This window comes from Ochlerotatus camptorhynchus, unplaced genomic scaffold (genome assembly GCF_037179485.1).
Source record: "Ochlerotatus camptorhynchus isolate MF236.1 unplaced genomic scaffold, CSIRO-AGI_Acam_v1.1 ptg000329l, whole genome shotgun sequence".
NCBI lineage: Eukaryota > Metazoa > Arthropoda > Insecta > Diptera > Culicidae > Ochlerotatus > Ochlerotatus camptorhynchus.
In genome coordinates, this window is record NW_027040817.1 from 3924702 (window position 1) to 3948907 (window position 24206).

Below are 24206 nucleotides of genomic sequence, written 5' to 3' on the forward strand. Positions count from 1 at the left end.
GTAAAACGGGGAAATCACTCTATCTCAAACAACAAACATCAGATTAGCCTGAAATTTTTTCTACAAGTAGAAGTCATTACCATCTGCCTTCAGAGAAAATTTCAGCTTGATGAGTTGTGCCGTTAATTTTTAAAAAATAGTGATAGGTTTATTACACAAAAAAGTATAATTATTCCACAACAAACGTAAAACGGGGAAATCACTCTATCTCAAACAACAAACATCAGATTGGCCTGAAATTTTTTCTACAAGTAGAAGTCATTACCATCTGCCTTCAGAGAAAATTTCAGCTTGATGAGTTGCGCCGTTAATTTTTAAAAAATAGTGATAGGTTTATTACACAAAAAAGTATAATTATTCCACAACAAACGTAAAACGGGGAAATCACTCTATCTCAAACAACAAACATCAGATTGGCCTGAAATTTTTTCTACAAGTAGAAGTCATTACCAACTGCCTGCTGTAAAAATTTCAGCTTGATGAGTTGTGCCGTTATTTTTTAAAAAATATTTATAGGTTTATTACACAAAAAAGTATAAATTTTCCACAACAAACGTAAAACGGGGAAATCACTCTATCTCAAACAACAAACATCAGATTGGCCTGAATTTTTTTCTACAAGTAGAAGTCATTACCAACTGCCTTCTGTGAAAATTTCAGCTTGATAAACTGTGCCGTTAATTTTTAAAAAATAGTGATAGGTTTATTACACAAAAAAGTATAATTATTCCACAACAAACGTAAAACGGGGAAATCACTCTATCTCAAACAACAAACATCAGATTGGCCTGAAATTTTTTCTACAAGTAGAAGTCATTACCAACTGCCTTCTGTGAAAATTTCGGCTTGATAAGTTGCGCCGTTTATTTAAAAAAATCGTAATAGATTTATTACACAAGAGTAAAACAGGCAAATCGCTCTATCTCTAACCCCAACCTTCAGATTGGCCTGAAATTGTTTCTACAAGTAGAAATTATTGCAAACTCAACCATTATGGAGTAGTCACTACAAAGCGCAAAAAAAAAAAAAAAAAAAAAGTTCAGATTCCCTAACACAGACATCAGATTTCAGGTGCTAAGACTCATTGCCGTGTCACATGGGGAAACTTTGAGCCAGGCTTCCCCTTTTTAATAAGTTAGTTTCCACGCCGATTTTTTTTTTTCGATTCTAAACCCGATCACCCCGTTTGCAAGCAGGTTGAACGTTACTAAGAACAACCAACAATCCGAGATGTTTTTAATGTCCTATATGAATACTGCTTTTCTTTTGTTAAAAATCTTCAATTAATGTTTTCCACAACAAAAGTAAACCGGGGAAATCACTCTATCTCTAACCCCAACCGTCAGATTGGCCTGAAATTTTTTCTACAAGTAGAAGTCATTACCAACTGCCTACTGTAAAAATTTCAGCTTGATGAGTTGTGCCGTTAATTTTTAAAAAATAGTGATAGGTTTATTACACAAAAAAGTATAAATTTTCCACAACAAACGTAAAACGGGGAAATCACTCTATCTCAAACAACAAACATCAGATTGGCCTGAAATTTTTTCTACAAGTAGAAGTCATTACCATCTGCCTTCAGAGAAAATTTCAGCTTGATGAGCTGTGCCGTTATTTTTAAAAAAATATTGATAGGTTTATTACACAAAAAAGTATAAATTTTCCACAACAAACGTAAAACGGGGAAATCACTCTATCTCAAACAACAAACATCAGATTGGCCTGAAATTTTTTCTACAAGTAGAAGTCATTACCATCTGCCTTCAGAGAAAATTTCAGCTTGATGAGTTGTGCCGTTAATTTAAAAAAAATAGTGATAGGTTTATTACACAAAAAAGTATAATTATTCCACAACAAACGTAAAACGGGGAAATCACTCTATCTCAAACAACAAACATCAGATTGGCCTGAAATTTTTTCTACAAGTAGAAGTCATTACCATCTGCCTTCAGAGAAAATTTCAGCTTGATGAGTTGCGCCGTTAATTTTTAAAAAATAGTGATAGGTTTATTACACAAAAAAGTATAATTATTCCACAACAAACGTAAAACGGGGAAATCACTCTATCTCAAACAACAAACATCAGATTGGCCTGAAATTTTTTCTACAAGTAGAAGTCATTACCATCTGCCTTCAGAGAAAATTTCAGCTTGATGAGTTTTGCCGTTATTTTTTAAAAAATATTGATAGGTTTATTACACAAAAAAGTATAAATTTTCCACAACAAACGTAAAACGGGGAAATCACTCTATCTCAAACAACAAACATCAGATTGGCCTGAAATTTTTTCTACAAGTAGAAGTCATTACCATCTGCCTTCAGAGAAAATTTCAGCTTGATGAGTTGTGCCGTTAATTTAAAAAAAATAGTGATAGGTTTATTACACAAAAAAGTATAAATTTTCCACAACAAACGTAAAACGGGGAAATCACTCTATCTCAAACAACAAACATCAGATTGGCCTGAAATTTTTTCTACAAGTAGAAGTCATTACCAACTGCCTTCTGTGAAAATTTCAGCTTGAGTAACTGCGCCGTTAATTTTTAAAAAATAGTGATAGGTTTATTACACAAAAAAGTATAAATTTTCCACAACAAACGTAAAACGGGGAAATCACTCTATCTCAAACAACAAACATCAGATTGGCCTGAAATTTTTTCTACAAGTAGAAGTCATTACCATCTGCCTTCAGAGAAAATTTCAGCTTGATGAGTTGTGCCGTTAATTTAAAAAAAATAGTGATAGGTTTATTACACAAAATGATGATGTTGAGTGATGAGTTGCGCCGTTAATTTTTAAAAAATAGTGATAGGTTTATTACACAAAAAAGTATAATTATTCCACAACAAACGTAAAACGGGGAAATCACTCTATCTCAAACAACAAACATCAGATTGGCCTGAAATTTTTTCTACAAGTAGAAGTCATTACCATCTGCCTTCAGAGAAAATTTCAGCTTGATGAGCTGTGCCGTTATTTTTTAAAAAATATTGATAGGTTTATTACACAAAAAAGTATAAATTTTCCACAACAAACGTAAAACGGGGAAATCACTCTATCTCAAACAACAAACATCAGATTGGCCTGAATTTTTTTCTACAAGTAGAAGTCATTACCAACTGCCTTCTGTGAAAATTTCAGCTTGATAAACTGCGCCGTTAATTTTTAAAAAATAGTGATAGGTTTATTACACAAAAAAGTATAATTATTCCACAACAAACGTAAAACGGGGAAATCACTCTATCTCAAACAACAAACATCAGATTGGCCTGAAATTTTTTCTACAAGTAGAAGTCATTACCAACTGCCTTCTGTGAAAATTTCGGCTTGATAAGTTGCGCCGTTTATTTAAAAAAATCGTAATAGATTTATTACACAAGAGTAAAACAGGCAAATCGCTCTATCTCTAACCCCAACCTTCAGATTGGCCTGAAATTGTTTCTTCAAGTAGAAATTATTGCAAACTCAACCATTATGGAGTAGTCACTACAAAGCGCAAAAAAAAAAAAAAAAAAAAAAAAAAAAAAGTTCAGATTCCCTAACACAGACATCAGATTTCAGGTGCTAAGACTCATTGCCGTGTCACATGGGGAAACTTTGAGCCAGGCTTCCCCTTTTTAATAAGTTAGTTTCCACGCCGATTTTTTTTTCGATTCTAAACCCGATCACCCCGTTTGCAAGCAGGTTGAACGTTACTTAGAACAACCAACAAGCCGAGATGTTTTTAATGTCCTATATGAATACTGCTTTTCTTTTGTTAAAAATCTTCAATTAATGTTTTCCACAACAAAAGTAAACCGGGGAAATCACTCTATCTCTAACCCCAACCGTCAGATTGGCCTGAAATTTTTTCTACAAGTAGAAGTCATTACCAACTGCCTACTGTAAAAATTTCAGCTTGATGAGTTGTGCCGTTAATTTTTAAAAAATAGTGATAGGTTTATTACACAAAAAAGTATAAATTTTCCACAACAAACGTAAAACGGGGAAATCACTCTATCTCAAACAACAAACATCAGATTGGCCTGAAATTTTTTCTACAAGTAGAAGTCATTACCATCTGCCTTCAGATAAAAATTTCAGCTTAATGAGCTGTGCCGTTATTTTTTAAAAAATATTGATAGGTTTATTACACAAAAAAGTATAAATTTTCCACAACAAACGTAAAACGGGGAAATCACTCTATCTCAAACAACAAACATCAGATTGGCCTGAAATTTTTTCTACAAGTAGAAGTCATTACCATCTGCCTTCAGAGAAAATTTCAGCTTGATGAGTTGTGCCGTTAATTTTTAAAAAATAGTGATAGGTTTATTACACAAAAAAGTATAATTATTCCACAACAAACGTAAAACGGGGAAATCACTCTATCTCAAACAACAAACATCAGATTGGCCTGAAATTTTTTCTACAAGTAGAAGTCATTACCAACTGCCTGCTGTAAAAATTTCAGCTTGATGAGTTGTGCCGTTATTTTTAAAAAAATATTGATAGGTTTATTACACAAAAAAGTATAAATTTTCCACAACAAACGTAAAACGGGGAAATCACTCTATCTCAAACAACAAACATCAGATTGGCCTGAAATTTTTTCTACAAGTAGAAGTCATTACCATCTGCCTTCAGAGAAAATTTCAGCTTGATGAGTTGTGCCGTTAATTTTTAAAAAATAGTGATAGGTTTATTACACAAAAAAGTATAATTATTCCACAACAAACGTAAAACGGGGAAATCACTCTATCTCAAACAACAAACATCAGATTGGCCTGAAATTTTTTCTACAAGTAGAAGTCATTACCATCTGCCTTCAGAGAAAATTTCAGCTTGATGAGTTGCGCCGTTAATTTTTAAAAAATAGTGATAGGTTTATTACACAAAAAAGTATAATTATTCCACAACAAACGTAAAACGGGGAAATCACTCTATCTCAAACAACAAACATCAGATTGGCCTGAAATTTTTTCTACAAGTAGAAGTCATTGCCATCTGCCTTCAGAGAAAATTTCAGCTTGATGAGCTGTGCCGTTATTTTAAAAAAAATATTGATAGGTTTATTACACAAAAAAGTATAAATTTTCCACAACAAACGTAAAACGGGGAAATCACTCTATCTCAAACAACAAACATCAGATTGGCCTGAAATTTTTCTACAAGTAGAAGTCATTACCATCTGCCTTCAGAGAAAATTTCAGCTTGATGAGCTGTGCCGTTATTTTTTAAAAAATATTGATAGGTTTATTACACAAAAAAGTATAAATTTTCCACAACAAACGTAAAACGGGGAAATCACTCTATCTCAAACAACAAACATCAGATTGGCCTGAATTTTTTTCTACAAGTAGAAGTCATTACCAACTGCCTTCTGTGAAAATTTCAGCTTGATAAACTGTGCCGTTAATTTTTAAAAAATAGTGATAGGTTTATTACACAAAAAAGTATAATTATTCCACAACAAACGTAAAACGGGGAAATCACTCTATCTCAAACAACAAACATCAGATTGGCCTGAAATTTTTTCTACAAGTAGAAGTCATTGCCATCTGCCTTCAGAGAAAATTTCAGCTTGATGAGCTGTGCCGTTATTTTTAAAAAAATATTGATAGGTTTATTACACAAAAAAGTATAAATTTTCCACAACAAACGTAAAACGGGGAAATCACTCTATCTCAAACAACAAACATCAGATTGGCCTGAAATTTTTTCTACAAGTAGAAGTCATTACCATCTGCCTTCAGAGAAAATTTCAGCTTGATGAGTTGTGCCGTTAATTTTTAAAAAATAGTGATAGGTTTATTACACAAAAAAGTATAATTATTCCACAACAAACGTAAAACGGGGAAATCACTCTATCTCAAACAACAAACATCAGATTGGCCTGAAATTTTTTCTACAAGTAGAAGTCATTACCATCTGCCTTCAGAGAAAATTTCAGCTTGATGAGTTGCGCCGTTAATTTTTAAAAAATAGTGATAGGTTTATTACACAAAAAAGTATAATTATTCCACAACAAACGTAAAACGGGGAAATCACTCTATCTCAAACAACAAACATCAGATTGGCCTGAAATTTTTTCTACAAGTAGAAGTCATTACCAACTGCCTTCTGTGAAAATTTCGGCTTGATAAGTTGCGCCGTTTATTTAAAAAAATCGTAATAGATTTATTACACAAGAGTAAAACAGGCAAATCGCTCTATCTCTAACCCCAACCTTCAGATTGGCCTGAAATTGTTTCTACAAGTAGAAATTATTGCAAACTCAACCATTATGGAGTAGTCACTACAAAGCGCAAAAAAAAAAAAAAAAAAAAAAAGTTCAGATTCCCTAACACAGACATCAGATTTCAGGTGCTAAGACTCATTGCCGTGTCTCATGGGGAAACTTTGAGCCAGGCTTCCCCTTTTTAATAAGTTAGTTTCCACGCCGATTTTTTTTTTCGATTCTAAACCCGATCACCCCGTTTGCAAGCAGGTTGAACGTTACTAAGAACAACCAACAATCCGAGATGTTTTTAATGTCCTATATGAATACTGCTTTTCTTTTGTTAAAAATCTTCAATTAATGTTTTCCACAACAAAAGTAAACCGGGGAAATCACTCTATCTCAAACAACAAACATCAGATTGGCCTGAAATTTTTTCTACAAGTAGAAGTCATTACCATCTGCCTTCAGAGAAAATTTCAGCTTGATGAGTTGTGCCGTTAATTTAAAAAAAATAGTGATAGGTTTATTACACAAAAAAGTATAATTATTCCACAACAAACGTAAAACGGGGAAATCACTCTATCTCAAACAACAAACATCAGATTGGCCTGAAATTTTTTCTACAAGTAGAAGTCATTACCATCTGCCTTCAGAGAAAATTTCAGCTTGATGAGCTGTGCCGTTAATTTTTAAAAAATAGTGATAGGTTTATTACACAAAAAAGTATAATTATTCCACAACAAACGTAAAACGGGGAAATCACTCTATCTCAAACAACAAACATCAGATTGGCCTGAAATTTTTTCTACAAGTAGAAGTCATTACCAACTGCCTTCTGTGAAAATTTCGGCTTGATAAGTTGCGCCGTTTATTTAAAAAAATCGTAATAGATTTATTACACAAGAGTAAAACAGGCAAATCGCTCTATCTCTAACCCCAACCTTCAGATTGGCCTGAAATTGTTTCTACAAGTAGAAATTATTGCAAACTCAACCATTATGGAGTAGTCACTACAAAGCGCAAAAAAAAAAAAAAAAAAAAAAAGTTCAGATTCCCTAACACAGACATCAGATTTCAGGTCCTAAGACTCATTGCCGTGTCTCATGGGGAAACTTTGAGCCAGGCTTCCCCTTTTTAATAAGTTAGTTTCCACGCCGATTTTTTTTCCGATTCTAAACCCGATCACCCCGTTTGCAAGCAGGTTGAACGTTACTAAGAACAACCAACAATCCGAGATGTTTTTAATGTCCTATATGAATACTGCTTTTCTTTTGTTAAAAATCTTCAATTAATGTTTTCCACAACAAAAGTAAACCGGGGAAATCACTCTATCTCTAACCCCAACCGTCTGATTGGCCTGAAATTTTTTCTACAAGTAGAAGTCATAACCAACTGCCTGCTGTACAAATTTCAGCTTGATGAGTTGTGCCGTTATTTTTTAAAAAATATTGATAGGTTTATTACACACAAAAGTATAAATTTTCCACAACAAACGTAAAACGGGGAAATCACTCTATCTCAAACAACAAACATCAGATTAGCCTGAAATTTTTTCTACAAGTAGAAGTCATTACCATCTGCCTTCAGAGAAAATTTCAGCTTGATGAGTTGTGCCGTTAATTTTTAAAAAATAGTGATAGGTTTATTACACAAAAAAGTATAATTATTCCACAACAAACGTAAAACGGGGAAATCACTCTATCTCAAACAACAAACATCAGATTGGCCTGAAATTTTTTCTACAAGTAGAAGTCATTACCATCTGCCTTCAGAGAAAATTTCAGCTTGATGAGTTGCGCCGTTAATTTTTAAAAAATAGTGATAGGTTTATTACACAAAAAAGTATAATTATTCCACAACAAACGTAAAACGGGGAAATCACTCTATCTCAAACAACAAACATCAGATTGGCCTGAAATTTTTTCTACAAGTAGAAGTCATTACCAACTGCCTGCTGTAAAAATTTCAGCTTGATGAGTTGTGCCGTTATTTTTTAAAAAATATTGATAGGTTTATTACACAAAAAAGTATAAATTTTCCACAACAAACGTAAAACGGGGAAATCACTCTATCTCAAACAACAAACATCAGATTGGCCTGAATTTTTTTCTACAAGTAGAAGTCATTACCAACTGCCTTCTGTGAAAATTTCAGCTTGATAAACTGTGCCGTTAATTTTTAAAAAATAGTGATAGGTTTATTACACAAAAAAGTATAATTATTCCACAACAAACGTAAAACGGGGAAATCACTCTATCTCAAACAACAAACATCAGATTGGCCTGAAATTTTTTCTACAAGTAGAAGTCATTACCAACTGCCTTCTGTGAAAATTTCGGCTTGATAAGTTGCGCCGTTTATTTAAAAAAATCGTAATAGATTTATTACACAAGAGTAAAACAGGCAAATCGCTCTATCTCTAACCCCAACCTTCAGATTGGCCTGAAATTGTTTCTACAAGTAGAAATTATTGCAAACTCAACCATTATGGAGTAGTCACTACAAAGCGCAAAAAAAAAAAAAAAAAAAAAGTTCAGATTCCCTAACACAGACATCAGATTTCAGGTGCTAAGACTCATTGCCGTGTCACATGGGGAAACTTTGAGCCAGGCTTCCCCTTTTTAATAAGTTAGTTTCCACGCCGATTTTTTTTTTTCGATTCTAAACCCGATCACCCCGTTTGCAAGCAGGTTGAACGTTACTAAGAACAACCAACAATCCGAGATGTTTTTAATGTCCTATATGAATACTGCTTTTCTTTTGTTAAAAATCTTCAATTAATGTTTTCCACAACAAAAGTAAACCGGGGAAATCACTCTATCTCTAACCCCAACCGTCAGATTGGCCTGAAATTTTTTCTACAAGTAGAAGTCATTACCAACTGCCTACTGTAAAAATTTCAGCTTGATGAGTTGTGCCGTTAATTTTTAAAAAATAGTGATAGGTTTATTACACAAAAAAGTATAAATTTTCCACAACAAACGTAAAACGGGGAAATCACTCTATCTCAAATAACAAACATCAGATTGGCCTGAAATTTTTTCTACAAGTAGAAGTCATTACCATCTGCCTTCAGAGAAAATTTCAGCTTGATGAGCTGTGCCGTTATTTTTAAAAAAATATTGATAGGTTTATTACACAAAAAAGTATAAATTTTCCACAACAAACGTAAAACGGGGAAATCACTCTATCTCAAACAACAAACATCAGATTGGCCTGAAATTTTTTCTACAAGTAGAAGTCATTACCATCTGCCTTCAGAGAAAATTTCAGCTTGATGAGTTGTGCCGTTAATTTAAAAAAAATAGTGATAGGTTTATTACACAAAAAAGTATAATTATTCCACAACAAACGTAAAACGGGGAAATCACTCTATCTCAAACAACAAACATCAGATTGGCCTGAAATTTTTTCTACAAGTAGAAGTCATTACCATCTGCCTTCAGAGAAAATTTCAGCTTGATGAGTTGCGCCGTTAATTTTTAAAAAATAGTGATAGGTTTATTACACAAAAAAGTATAATTATTCCACAACAAACGTAAAACGGGGAAATCACTCTATCTCAAACAACAAACATCAGATTGGCCTGAAATTTTTTCTACAAGTAGAAGTCATTACCATCTGCCTTCAGAGAAAATTTCAGCTTGATGAGTTTTGCCGTTATTTTTTAAAAAATATTGATAGGTTTATTACACAAAAAAGTATAAATTTTCCACAACAAACGTAAAACGGGGAAATCACTCTATCTCAAACAACAAACATCAGATTGGCCTGAAATTTTTTCTACAAGTAGAAGTCATTACCATCTGCCTTCAGAGAAAATTTCAGCTTGATGAGTTGTGCCGTTAATTTAAAAAAAATAGTGATAGGTTTATTACACAAAAAAGTATAAATTTTCCACAACAAACGTAAAACGGGGAAATCACTCTATCTCAAACAACAAACATCAGATTGGCCTGAAATTTTTTCTACAAGTAGAAGTCATTACCAACTGCCTTCTGTGAAAATTTCAGCTTGAGTAACTGCGCCGTTAATTTTTAAAAAATAGTGATAGGTTTATTACACAAAAAAGTATAAATTTTCCACAACAAACGTAAAACGGGGAAATCACTCTATCTCAAACAACAAACATCAGATTGGCCTGAAATTTTTTCTACAAGTAGAAGTCATTACCATCTGCCTTCAGAGAAAATTTCAGCTTGATGAGTTGTGCCGTTAATTTAAAAAAAATAGTGATAGGTTTATTACACAAAATGATGATGTTGAGTGATGAGTTGCGCCGTTAATTTTTAAAAAATAGTGATAGGTTTATTACACAAAAAAGTATAATTATTCCACAACAAACGTAAAACGGGGAAATCACTCTATCTCAAACAACAAACATCAGATTGGCCTGAAATTTTTTCTACAAGTAGAAGTCATTACCATCTGCCTTCAGAGAAAATTTCAGCTTGATGAGCTGTGCCGTTATTTTTTAAAAAATATTGATAGGTTTATTACACAAAAAAGTATAAATTTTCCACAACAAACGTAAAACGGGGAAATCACTCTATCTCAAACAACAAACATCAGATTGGCCTGAATTTTTTTCTACAAGTAGAAGTCATTACCAACTGCCTTCTGTGAAAATTTCAGCTTGATAAACTGCGCCGTTAATTTTTAAAAAATAGTGATAGGTTTATTACACAAAAAAGTATAATTATTCCACAACAAACGTAAAACGGGGAAATCACTCTATCTCAAACAACAAACATCAGATTGGCCTGAAATTTTTTCTACAAGTAGAAGTCATTACCAACTGCCTTCTGTGAAAATTTCGGCTTGATAAGTTGCGCCGTTTATTTAAAAAAATCGTAATAGATTTATTACACAAGAGTAAAACAGGCAAATCGCTCTATCTCTAACCCCAACCTTCAGATTGGCCTGAAATTGTTTCTTCAAGTAGAAATTATTGCAAACTCAACCATTATGGAGTAGTCACTACAAAGCGCAAAAAAAAAAAAAAAAAAAAAAAAAAAAAAAAAAAAAAGTTCAGATTCCCTAACACAGACATCAGATTTCAGGTGCTAAGACTCATTGCCGTGTCACATGGGGAAACTTTGAGCCAGGCTTCCCCTTTTTAATAAGTTAGTTTCCACGCCGATTTTTTTTTCGATTCTAAACCCGATCACCCCGTTTGCAAGCAGGTTGAACGTTACTTAGAACAACCAACAAGCCGAGATGTTTTTAATGTCCTATATGAATACTGCTTTTCTTTTGTTAAAAATCTTCAATTAATGTTTTCCACAACAAAAGTAAACCGGGGAAATCACTCTATCTCTAACCCCAACCGTCAGATTGGCCTGAAATTTTTTCTACAAGTAGAAGTCATTACCAACTGCCTACTGTAAAAATTTCAGCTTGATGAGTTGTGCCGTTAATTTTTAAAAAATAGTGATAGGTTTATTACACAAAAAAGTATAAATTTTCCACAACAAACGTAAAACGGGGAAATCACTCTATCTCAAACAACAAACATCAGATTGGCCTGAAATTTTTTCTACAAGTAGAAGTCATTACCATCTGCCTTCAGATAAAAATTTCAGCTTAATGAGCTGTGCCGTTATTTTTTAAAAAATATTGATAGGTTTATTACACAAAAAAGTATAAATTTTCCACAACAAACGTAAAACGGGGAAATCACTCTATCTCAAACAACAAACATCAGATTGGCCTGAAATTTTTTCTACAAGTAGAAGTCATTACCATCTGCCTTCAGAGAAAATTTCAGCTTGATGAGTTGTGCCGTTAATTTTTAAAAAATAGTGATAGGTTTATTACACAAAAAAGTATAATTATTCCACAACAAACGTAAAACGGGGAAATCACTCTATCTCAAACAACAAACATCAGATTGGCCTGAAATTTTTTCTACAAGTAGAAGTCATTACCAACTGCCTGCTGTAAAAATTTCAGCTTGATGAGTTGTGCCGTTATTTTAAAAAAAATATTGATAGGTTTATTACACAAAAAAGTATAAATTTTCCACAACAAACGTAAAACGGGGAAATCACTCTATCTCAAACAACAAACATCAGATTGGCCTGAAATTTTTTCTACAAGTAGAAGTCATTACCATCTGCCTTCAGAGAAAATTTCAGCTTGATGAGTTGTGCCGTTAATTTTTAAAAAATAGTGATAGGTTTATTACACAAAAAAGTATAATTATTCCACAACAAACGTAAAACGGGGGAATCACTCTATCTCAAACAACAAACATCAGATTGGCCTGAAATTTTTTCTACAAGTAGAAGTCATTACCATCTGCCTTCAGAGAAAATTTCAGCTTGATGAGTTGCGCCGTTAATTTTTAAAAAATAGTGATAGGTTTATTACACAAAAAAGTATAATTATTCCACAACAAACGTAAAACGGGGAAATCACTCTATCTCAAACAACAAACATCAGATTGGCCTGAAATTTTTTCTACAAGTAGAAGTCATTGCCATCTGCCTTCAGAGAAAATTTCAGCTTGATGAGCTGTGCCGTTATTTTAAAAAAAATATTGATAGGTTTATTACACAAAAAAGTATAAATTTTCCACAACAAACGTAAAACGGGGAAATCACTCTATCTCAAACAACAAACATCAGATTGGCCTGAAATTTTTCTACAAGTAGAAGTCATTACCATCTGCCTTCAGAGAAAATTTCAGCTTGATGAGCTGTGCCGTTATTTTTTAAAAAATATTGATAGGTTTATTACACAAAAAAGTATAAATTTTCCACAACAAACGTAAAACGGGGAAATCACTCTATCTCAAACAACAAACATCAGATTGGCCTGAATTTTTTTCTACAAGTAGAAGTCATTACCAACTGCCTTCTGTGAAAATTTCAGCTTGATAAACTGTGCCGTTAATTTTTAAAAAATAGTGATAGGTTTATTACACAAAAAAGTATAATTATTCCACAACAAACGTAAAACGGGGAAATCACTCTATCTCAAACAACAAACATCAGATTGGCCTGAAATTTTTTCTACAAGTAGAAGTCATTGCCATCTGCCTTCAGAGAAAATTTCAGCTTGATGAGCTGTGCCGTTATTTTTAAAAAAATATTGATAGGTTTATTACACAAAAAAGTATAAATTTTCCACAACAAACGTAAAACGGGGAAATCACTCTATCTCAAACAACAAACATCAGATTGGCCTGAAATTTTTTCTACAAGTAGAAGTCATTACCATCTGCCTTCAGAGAAAATTTCAGCTTGATGAGTTGTGCCGTTAATTTTTAAAAAATAGTGATAGGTTTATTACACAAAAAAGTATAATTATTCCACAACAAACGTAAAACGGGGAAATCACTCTATCTCAAACAACAAACATCAGATTGGCCTGAAATTTTTTCTACAAGTAGAAGTCATTACCATCTGCCTTCAGAGAAAATTTCAGCTTGATGAGTTGCGCCGTTAATTTTTAAAAAATAGTGATAGGTTTATTACACAAAAAAGTATAATTATTCCACAACAAACGTAAAACGGGGAAATCACTCTATCTCAAACAACAAACATCAGATTGGCCTGAAATTTTTTCTACAAGTAGAAGTCATTGCCATCTGCCTTCAGAGAAAATTTCAGCTTGATGAGCTGTGCCGTTATTTTAAAAAAAATATTGATAGGTTTATTACACAAAAAAGTATAAATTTTCCACAACAAACGTAAAACGGGGAAATCACTCTATCTCAAACAACAAACATCAGATTGGCCTGAAATTTTTCTACAAGTAGAAGTCATTACCATCTGCCTTCAGAGAAAATTTCAGCTTGATGAGCTGTGCCGTTATTTTTTAAAAAATATTGATGGGTTTATTACACAAAAAAGTATAAATTTTCCACAACAAACGTAAAACGGGGAAATCACTCTATCTCAAACAACAAACATCAGATTGGCCTGAATTTTTTTCTACAAGTAGAAGTCATTACCAACTGCCTTCTGTGAAAATTTCAGCTTGATAAACTGTGCCGTTAATTTTTAAAAAATAGTGATAGGTTTATTACACAAAAAAGTATAAATTTTCCACAACAAACGTAAAACGGGGAAATCACTCTATCTCAAACAACAAACATCAGATTGGCCTGAAATTTTTTCTACAAGTAGAAGTCATTACCATCTGCCTTCAGAGAAAATTTCAGCTTGATGAGCTGTGCCGTTATTTTTTAAAAAATATTGATAGGTTTATTACACAAAAAAGTATAAATTTTCCACAACAAACGTAAAACGGGGAAATCACTCTATCTCAAACAACAAACATCAGATTGGCCTGAAATTTTTTCTACAAGTAGAAGTCATTACCATCTGCCTTCAGAGAAAATTTCAGCTTGATGAGTTGCGCCGTTAATTTTTAAAAAATAGTGATAGGTTTATTACACAAAAAAGTATAATTATTCCACAACAAACGTAAAACGGGGAAATCACTCTATCTCAAACAACAAACATCAGATTGGCCTGAAATTTTTTCTACAAGTAGAAGTCATTGCCATCTGCCTTCAGAGAAAATTTCAGCTTGATGAGCTGTGCCGTTATTTTAAAAAAAATATTGATAGGTTTATTACACAAAAAAGTATAAATTTTCCACAACAAACGTAAAACGGGGAAATCACTCTATCTCAAACAACAAACATCAGATTGGCCTGAAATTTTTTCTACAAGTAGAAGTCATTACCATCTGCCTTCAGAGAAAATTTCAGCTTGATGAGCTGTGCCGTTATTTTTTAAAAAATATTGATAGGTTTATTACACAAAAAAGTATAAATTTTCCACAACAAACGTAAAACGGGGAAATCACTCTATCTCAAACAACAAACATCAGATTGGCCTGAATTTTTTTCTACAAGTAGAAGTCATTACCAACTGCCTTCTGTGAAAATTTCAGCTTGATAAACTGTGCCGTTAATTTTTAAAAAATAGTGATAGGTTTATTACACAAAAAAGTATAATTATTCCACAACAAACGTAAAACGGGGAAATCACTCTATCTCAAACAACAAACATCAGATTGGCCTGAAATTTTTTCTACAAGTAGAAGTCATTACCATCTGCCTTCAGAGAAAATTTCAGCTTGATTAGTTGCGCCGTTAATTTTTAAAAAATAGTGATAGGTTTATTACACAAAAAAGTATAATTATTCCACAACAAACGTAAAACGGGGAAATCACTCTATCTCAAACAACAAACATCAGATTGGCCTGAAATTTTTTCTACAATTAGAAGTCATTACCATCTGCCTTCAGAGTAAATTTCAGCTTGATGAGTAGTGCCGTTAATTTTTAAAAATAGTGATAGGTTTATTACACAAAAAAGTATAATTATTCCACAACAAACGTAAAACGGGGAAATCACTCTATCTCAAACAACAAACATCAGATTGGCCTGAAATTTTTTCTACAAGTAGAAGTCATTGCCATCTGCCTTCAGAGAAAATTTCAGCTTGATGAGCTGTGCCGTTATTTAAAAAAAAATATTGATAGGTTTATTACACAAAAAAGTATAAATTTTCCACAACAAACGTAAAACGGGGAAATCACTCTATCTCAAACAACAAACATCAGATTGGCCTGAAATTTTTTCTACAAGTAGAAGTCATTACCAACTGCCTGCTGTAAAAATTTCAGCTTGATGAGTTGTGCCGTTATTTTTTAAAAAATATTGATAGGTTTATTACACAAAAAAGTATAAATTTTCCACAACAAACGTAAAACGGGGAAATCACTCTATCTCAAACAACAAACATCAGATTGGCCTGAAATTTTTTCTACAAGTAGAAGTCATTACCATCTGCCTTCAGAGAAAATTTCAGCTTGATGAGTTGTGCCGTTAATTTTTAAAAAATAGTGATAGGTTTATTACACAAAAAAGTATAATTATTCCACAACAAACGTAAAACGGGGAAATCACTCTATCTCAAACAACAAACATCAGATTGGCCTGAAATTTTTTCTACAAGTAGAAGTCATTACCATCTGCCTTCAGAGAAAATTTCAGCTTGATGAGTTGCGCCGTTAATTTTTAAAAAATAGTGATAGGTTTATTACACAAAAAAGTATAATTATTCCACAACAAACGTAAAACGGGGAAATCACTCTATCTCAAACAACAAACATCAGATGGGCCTGAAATTTTTTCTACAAGTAGAAGTCATTACCAACTGCCTTCTGTGAAAATTTCGGCTTGATAAGTTGCGCCGTTTATTTAAAAAAATCGTAATAGATTTATTACACAAGAGTAAAACAGGCAAATCGCTCTATCTCTAACCCCAACCTTCAGATTGGCCTGAAATTGTTTCTACAAGTAGAAATTATTGCAAACTCAACCATTATGGAGTAGTCACTACAAAGCGCAAAAAAAAAAAAAAAAAAAAAAAAAAAAAAAAAATCAGATTCCCTAACACAGACATCAGATTTCAGGTGCTAAGACTCATTGCCGTGTCTCATGGGGAAACTTTGAGCCAGGCTTCCCCTTTTTAATAAGTTAGTTTCCACGCCGATTTTTTTTTTCGATTCTAAACCCGATCACCCCGTTTGCAAGCAGGTTGAACGTTACTAAGAACAACCAACAATCCGAGATGTTTTTAATGTCCTATATGAATACTGCTTTTCTTTTGTTAAAAATCTTCAATTAATGTTTTCCACAACAAAAGTAAACCGGGGAAATCACTCTATCTCTAACCCCAACCGTCAGATTGGCCTGAAATTTTTTCTACAAGTAGAAGTCATTACCAACTGCCTACTGTAAAAATTTCAGCTTGATGAGTTGTGCCGTTAATTTTTAAAAAATAGTGATAGGTTTATTACACAAAAAAGTATAAATTTTCCACAACAAACGTAAAACGGGGAAATCACTCTATCTCAAACAACAAACATCAGATTGGCCTGAAATTTTTTCTACAAGTAGAAGTCATTACCATCTGCCTTCAGAGAAAATTTCAGCTTGATGAGCTGTGCCGTTATTTTTAAAAAAATATTGATAGGTTTATTACACAAAAAAGTATAAATTTTCCACAACAAACGTAAAACGGGGAAATCACTCTATCTCAAACAACAAACATCAGATTGGCCTGAAATTTTTTCTACAAGTAGAAGTCATTACCATCTGCCTTCAGAGAAAATTTCAGCTTGATGAGTTGTGCCGTTAATTTAAAAAAAATAGTGATAGGTTTATTACACAAAAAAGTATAATTATTCCACAACAAACGTAAAACGGGGAAATCACTCTATCTCAAACAACAAACATCAGATTGGCCTGAAATTTTTTCTACAAGTAGAAGTCATTACCATCTGCCTTCAGAGAAAATTTCAGCTTGATGAGTTGCGCCGTTAATTTTTAAAAAATAGTGATAGGTTTATTACACAAAAAAGTATAATTATTCCACAACAAACGTAAAACGGGGAAATCACTCTATCTCAAACAACAAACATCAGATTGGCCTGAAATTTTTTCTACAAGTAGAAGTCATTGCCATCTGCCTTCAGAGAAAATTTCAGCTTGATGAGTTGTGCCGTTATTTTTTAAAAAATATTGATAGGTTTATTACACAAAAAAGTATAAATTTTCCACAACAAACGTAAAACGGGGAAATCACTCTATCTCAAACAACAAACATCAGATTGGCCTGAATTTTTTTCTACAAGTAGAAGTCATTACCATCTGCCTTCAGAGTAAATTTCAGCTTGATGAGTAGTGCCGTTAATTTTTAAAAATAGTGATAGGTTTATTACACAAAAAAGTATAAATTTTCCACAACAAACGTAAAATGGGAAAATCACTCTATCTCAAACAACAAACATCAGATTGGCCTGAAATTTTTTCTACAAGTAGAAGTCATTACCATCTGCCTTCAGAGAAAATTTCAGCTTGATGAGTTGTGCCGTTAATTTTTAAAAAATAGTGATAGGTTTATTACACAAAAAAGTATAATTATTCCACAACAAACGTAAAACGGGGAAATCACTCTATCTCAAACAACAAACATCAGATTGGCCTGAAATTTTTTCTACAAGTAGAAGTCATTACCATCTGCCTTCAGAGTAAATTTCAGCTTGATGAGTAGTGCCGTTAATTTTTAAAAATAGTGATAGGTTTATTACACAAAAAAGTATAAATTTTCCACAACAAACGTAAAATGGGAAAATCACTCTATCTCAAACAACAAACATCAGATTGGCCTGAAATTTTTTCTACAAGTAGAAGTCATTACCATCTGCCTTCAGAGAAAATTTCAGCTTGATGAGTTGTGCCGTTAATTTTTAAAAAATAGTGATAGGTTTATTACACAAAAAAGTATAATTATTCCACAACAAACGTAAAACGGGGAAATCACTCTATCTCAAACAACAAACATCAGATTGGCCTGAAATTTTTTCTACAAGTAGAAGTATTTACCAACTGTCTTCTGTGAAAATTTCAGCTTGATGAGTTGTGCCGTTAATTTTTAAAAAATATTGATAGGTTTATTACACAAAAAAGTATAAATTTTCCACAACAAACGTAAAACGGGGAAATCACTCTATCTCAAACAACAAACATCAGATTGGCCTGAATTTTTTTCTACAAGTAGAAGTCATTACTAACTGCCTTCAGAGAAAGTTTCAGCTTGATGAGTTGTGCCGTTAATTTTTAAAAAATAGTGATAGGTTTATTACACAAGAAAGTATAATTATTCAACACCAAACGTAAAACGGGGAAATCACTCTATCTCAAACAACAAACATCAGATTGGCCTGAAATTTTTTCTACAAGTAGAAGTCATTACCATCTGCCTTCAGAGAAAATTTCAGCTTGATGAGTTGTGCCGTTAATTTTTAAAAAATAGTGATAGGTTTATTACACAAAAAAGTATAATTATTCCACAACAAACGTAAAACGGGGAAATCACTCTATCTCAAACAACAAACATCAGATTGGCCTGAAATTTTTTCTACAAGTAGAAGTATTTACCAACTGTCTTCTGTGAAAATTTCAGATTGATGAGTTGTGCCGTTAATTTTTAAAAAATAGTGATAGGTTTATTACACAAAAAAGTATAAATTTTCCACAACAAACGTAAAACGGGGAAATCACTTTATCTCAAACAACAAACATCAGATTGGCCTGAATTTTTTTCTACAAGTAGAAGTCATTACCAACTGCCTTCAGAGAAAATTTCAGCTTGATGAGTTGTGCCGTTAATTTTTAAAAAATAGTGATAGGTTTATTACACAAAAAAGTATAATTATTCCACAACAAACGTAAAACGGGGAAATCACTCTATCTCAAACAACAAACATCAGATTGGCCTGAAATTTTTTCTACAAAAAGAAGTTATTTCAGCTTGATAAGTTGTGCCGTTAATTTAAAAAAAATAGTAATAGATTTATTACTCAAGAGTAAAACAGGCAAATCGCTCTATCTATAACCCCAACCTTCAGATTGGCCAGAAATTGTTTCTACAAGTAGAAATTATTGCAAACTCAACTATTATGGAGTAGTCAGTATAAACCGCACAAAAAAAAAAAAAAAAAAAAGAAAAAAGAAAAAAAAAAACGTTCAGATTCCCTAACACAGACATCAGATTTCAGGTGCTAAGACTCATTGCCGTGTCTCATGGGGAAACTTTGAGCCAGGCTTCCCCTTTTTAATAAGTTAGTTTCCACGCCGATTTTTTTTTTCGATTCTAAACCCGATCACCCCGTTTGCAAGCAGGTTGAACGTTACTAAGAACAACCAACAATCCGAGATGTTTTTTAATGTCCTATATGAATACTGCTTTTCTTTTGTTAAAAATCTTCAATTAATTTTTTCAACAACAAAAGTAAACCGGGGAAATCACTCTATCTCTAACCCCAACCGTCAGATTGGCCTGAAATTTTTTCTACAAGTAGAAGTCATTACCAACTGCCTTCTGTGAAAATTTCAGCTTGATGAGTTGTGCCGTTAATTTTTAAAAAATAGTGATAGGTTTATTACACAAAAAAGTATAATTATTCCACACCAAACGTAAAACGGGGAAATCACTCTATCTCAAACAACAAACATCAGATTGGCCTGAAATTTTTTCTACAAGTAGAAGTCATTACCATCTGCCTTCAGAGAAAATTTCAGCTTGATGAGTTGTGCCGTTAATTTTTAAAAAATAGTGATAGGTTTATTACACAAAAAAGTATAATTATTCCACACCAAACGTAAAACGGGGAAATCACTCTATCTCAAACAACAAACATCAGATTGGCCTGAAATTTTTTCTACAAGTAGAAGTCATTACCAACTGCCTGCTGTAAAAATTTCAGCTTGATGAGTGGCGCCGTTAATTTAAAAAAAAATAGTGATAGGTTTATTACACAAAAAAGTATAATTATTCCACACCAAACGTAAAACGGGGAAATCACTCTATCTCAAACAACAAACATCAGATTGGCCTGAAATTTTATCTACAAGTAGAAGTCATTACCATCTGCCTTCAGAGTAAATTTCAGCTTGATAAGTTGTGCCGATAATTTAAAAAAATCGTAATAGATTTATTACTCAAGAGTAAAACAGGCAAATCGCTCTATCTCTAACCCCAACCTTCAGATTGGCCTGAAATTATTTCTACAAGTAGAAATTATTACAAACACAACCATTATGGAGTAGTCACTACAAAGCGCACAAAAAAAAAAAAAAAAAAAATGTTCAGATTTCGTAACACAGACATCAGATTTCAGGTCTTTAGACTCATTGCCGTGTCTCATGGGGAAACTTTGAGCCAGGCTTCCCCTTTTTAATAAGTTAGTCTCACGCCGATTTTTTTTCGATTCTAAACCCGATCACCCCGTTTGCAAGCAGGTTGAACGTTACTAAGAACAACCAACAATCCGAGATGTTTTTTAATGTCCTATATAAATACTGCTTTTCTTTTGTTAAAAATCTTCAATTAATTTTTTCAACAACAAAAGTAAACCGGGGAAATCACTCTATCTCTAACCCCAACCGTCAGATTGGCCTGAATTTTTTTCTACAAGTAGAAGTCATTACCAACTGCCTTCTGTGAAAATTTCAGCTTGATGAGTTGTGCCGTTAATTTTTAAAAAATAGTGATAGGTTTATTACACAAAAAAGTATAATTATTCCACACCAAACGTAAAACGGGGAAATCACTCTATCTCAAACAACAAACATCAGATTGGCATGAAATTTTTTCTGCAAGTAGAAGTCATTACCATCTGCCTTCTGTGGAAATTTCAGCGTGAGAGAATGTGCCACCGATTTTTAAAAAATCAATAAATTAATTCCATAAAAAAGGAAATTTTATTGCAAAACTAAATTAAAACGATGAAATCGCTCTATCTTTAACAACAAACGTCAGATTGACATGAAATTTTTTCTAGAAGAAGTTATTATTATCAACTAGCTGCTCTGAAAATTTCAGCTTGATGAGTTGTGCCGTTAATTTTAAATTAATAGTGATAGGTTTATTACACAAAAAAAGTTTAATTATTCCACAACAAACGTTAAACGGGGAAATCACTCTATCTCAAACAACAAACATTAGATTTTCCTGAAATTGTTTCTACAAGTAGAAGTCATTACCAACTGTTTTCTGTGAAAATTTCAGCTTGATGAGTTGCGCCGTTATTTTTTAAAAAATAGTGATAGGTTTATTACACAAAAAAGTATAATTATTCCACAACAAACGTAAAACGGGGAAATCACTCTATCTCAAACAACAAACATCAGATTGGCCTGAAATTGTTTCTACAAGTAGTAATTATTGCAAACTCAACCATTATGGAGTAGTCACTACAAACCGCACAAAAAAAAAATAAACAAAAAAATGTTCAGATTCCCTAACACAGACATCAGATTTCAGGTGTTAAAACTCATTGCCGTGTCCCATGGGGAAACTTTGAGCCAGGCTTCCCCTTTTTAATAAGTTAGTTTCCACGCCGATTTTTTTTTTCGATTCTAAACCCGATCACCCCGTTTGCAAGCAGGTTGAACATTACTAAGAACAACCAACAAGCCGAGATGTTTTTTAATGTCCTACATGAAGACTGCTTTTCTTTTGTTAAAAATCTTCAATTAATTTTTTCCACAACAAAAGTAAACCGGGGAAATCACTCTATCTCTAACCCCAACCGTCAGATTGGCCTGAATTTTTTTCTACAAGTAGATGTCATTACCAACTGCCTTCTGTGAAAATTTCAGCTTGATGACATGTGCGGCTGATTTTCAAAAAATCTATAAAATTATTCCATAAAAAAGGAAAATTTATTGCACAACAAAGGTAAAACGATGAAATCGCTCCTTCTCTAGCAACAAACATCAGATTGGCATGAAATTTTTTCTACAAGTAGAAGTCATTACCAACTACCTTCTGTGGAAATTTCAGCGTGAGAGAATGTGCCACTGATTTTTAAAAAATCAATAAATTAATTCCATAAAAAAGGAAATTTTATTGCAAAACTAAATTAAAACGATGAAATCGCTCTATCTTTAACAACAAACGTCAGATTGACATGAATTTTTTTCTAGAAGTAGTTATTATTATCAACTAGCTGCTCTGAAAATTTCAGCTTGATGAGATGTGCCATTGATTTTTAAAAAATCAATAAAATTATTCCACAAAAAGGTAAAACAGGGAAATCACTCTATCTCTAACACCGACCCGAAGATTGGCATGAATTTTTTCTACAAGTAGAAATTAATGCAAGCTCAACCACAATGATGTAGTGACTACATTGTTCACAAAAAAAAAATAAAAAAGAAGTTCGGTTTCCCTAACACAGACATCAAATTTCAGGTCTTTAGGCTCATTGGAATGTCTCACGGGGGAGCCATAGGGACCAGGCTTCCCCATAGAATTACCTAGCCTCCACGCCGATTTTTTTTTTCGATTCTAAACCCGATCACCCCGTTTGCAAGCAGGTTGAACGTTGAATGTTTTTTAATGTTCTATACGTTGACTGCTTTTCTTAACCTTCAATTTTTTATTTGTTTTAAATCTTGAATTAAAAATTTTTCACTACAAAAGTAAACCGAGGAAATCGCTCTATCTCTAACAAAAAACGTCAGATTGTCATGATTTTGTTTCTACAAGTAGACGTTATTACCAACTAGCTGCTAAGCCATTCTGGAAAATGGCAAAGATTTAAAAAAATAAGACCCATCCCCAGGCATGGAAAATCATTTGCATTCATTTAGTGCATTCATTTAGTGCATTCATTTAGTGCATTCATTTACATTCATTTGCCTCTAACTTTTTTCATCAACAGAATTCTGCAAAATGACAATAGCTAATAATAAAACCTACAAAAGCTCCATACATCATTTTGCGGAATTCTGTTGATGAATAAAGTTAGGGGCAAATGAATGTAAATGAATGCATGAAACGATTTAACGATTTTCCATACCTACCCATCCCTCCCCTTTCCTCTCCTAATCGAAATTCAGATCCATCCTTACCCATAGCCCCAGTGGAAAAGACCAATGCTCTTGGTCAACACTTTGCGAATTCACATAGCCTTGGCCAAGCCATGGTGAGTCCCTACGAGCCTGCAGTATTGGATGCAATGTCTAGAGTCGCTGCCACCTCCGTAGGCTGATGAGGTGATAGCAGCGATTAAATCGACCAAGAACATGAAACCCGCTGGCTGGTGTCGATGGAGGGGTCAACCTCGAGTTGAAAAACTTGAGTGTTGACTTCTTCGAGCAACTTGCAGCGGTCTTCAATAAGTGTTTGGTAGGGTAGAGCACTACTTCGTCGTAATCGCCCATTTCAGTTCTATTGATCAGAAAAGATCAATAATACCAATGATTTCACCATGCACAAATCAAAAATAGGTTTATTCCGATGCGTCATTTCATTAGCTACACAGCAAAAAAATAATTTTGATATCACGTCAAAGTGGATGCACTACAATCATGTCGAAAATATGGTGTAATATTACTTGCTAAAAAGGACAAAATTATCATTAATACAATTCATGAACTGACATTACGCTGCTTTTACT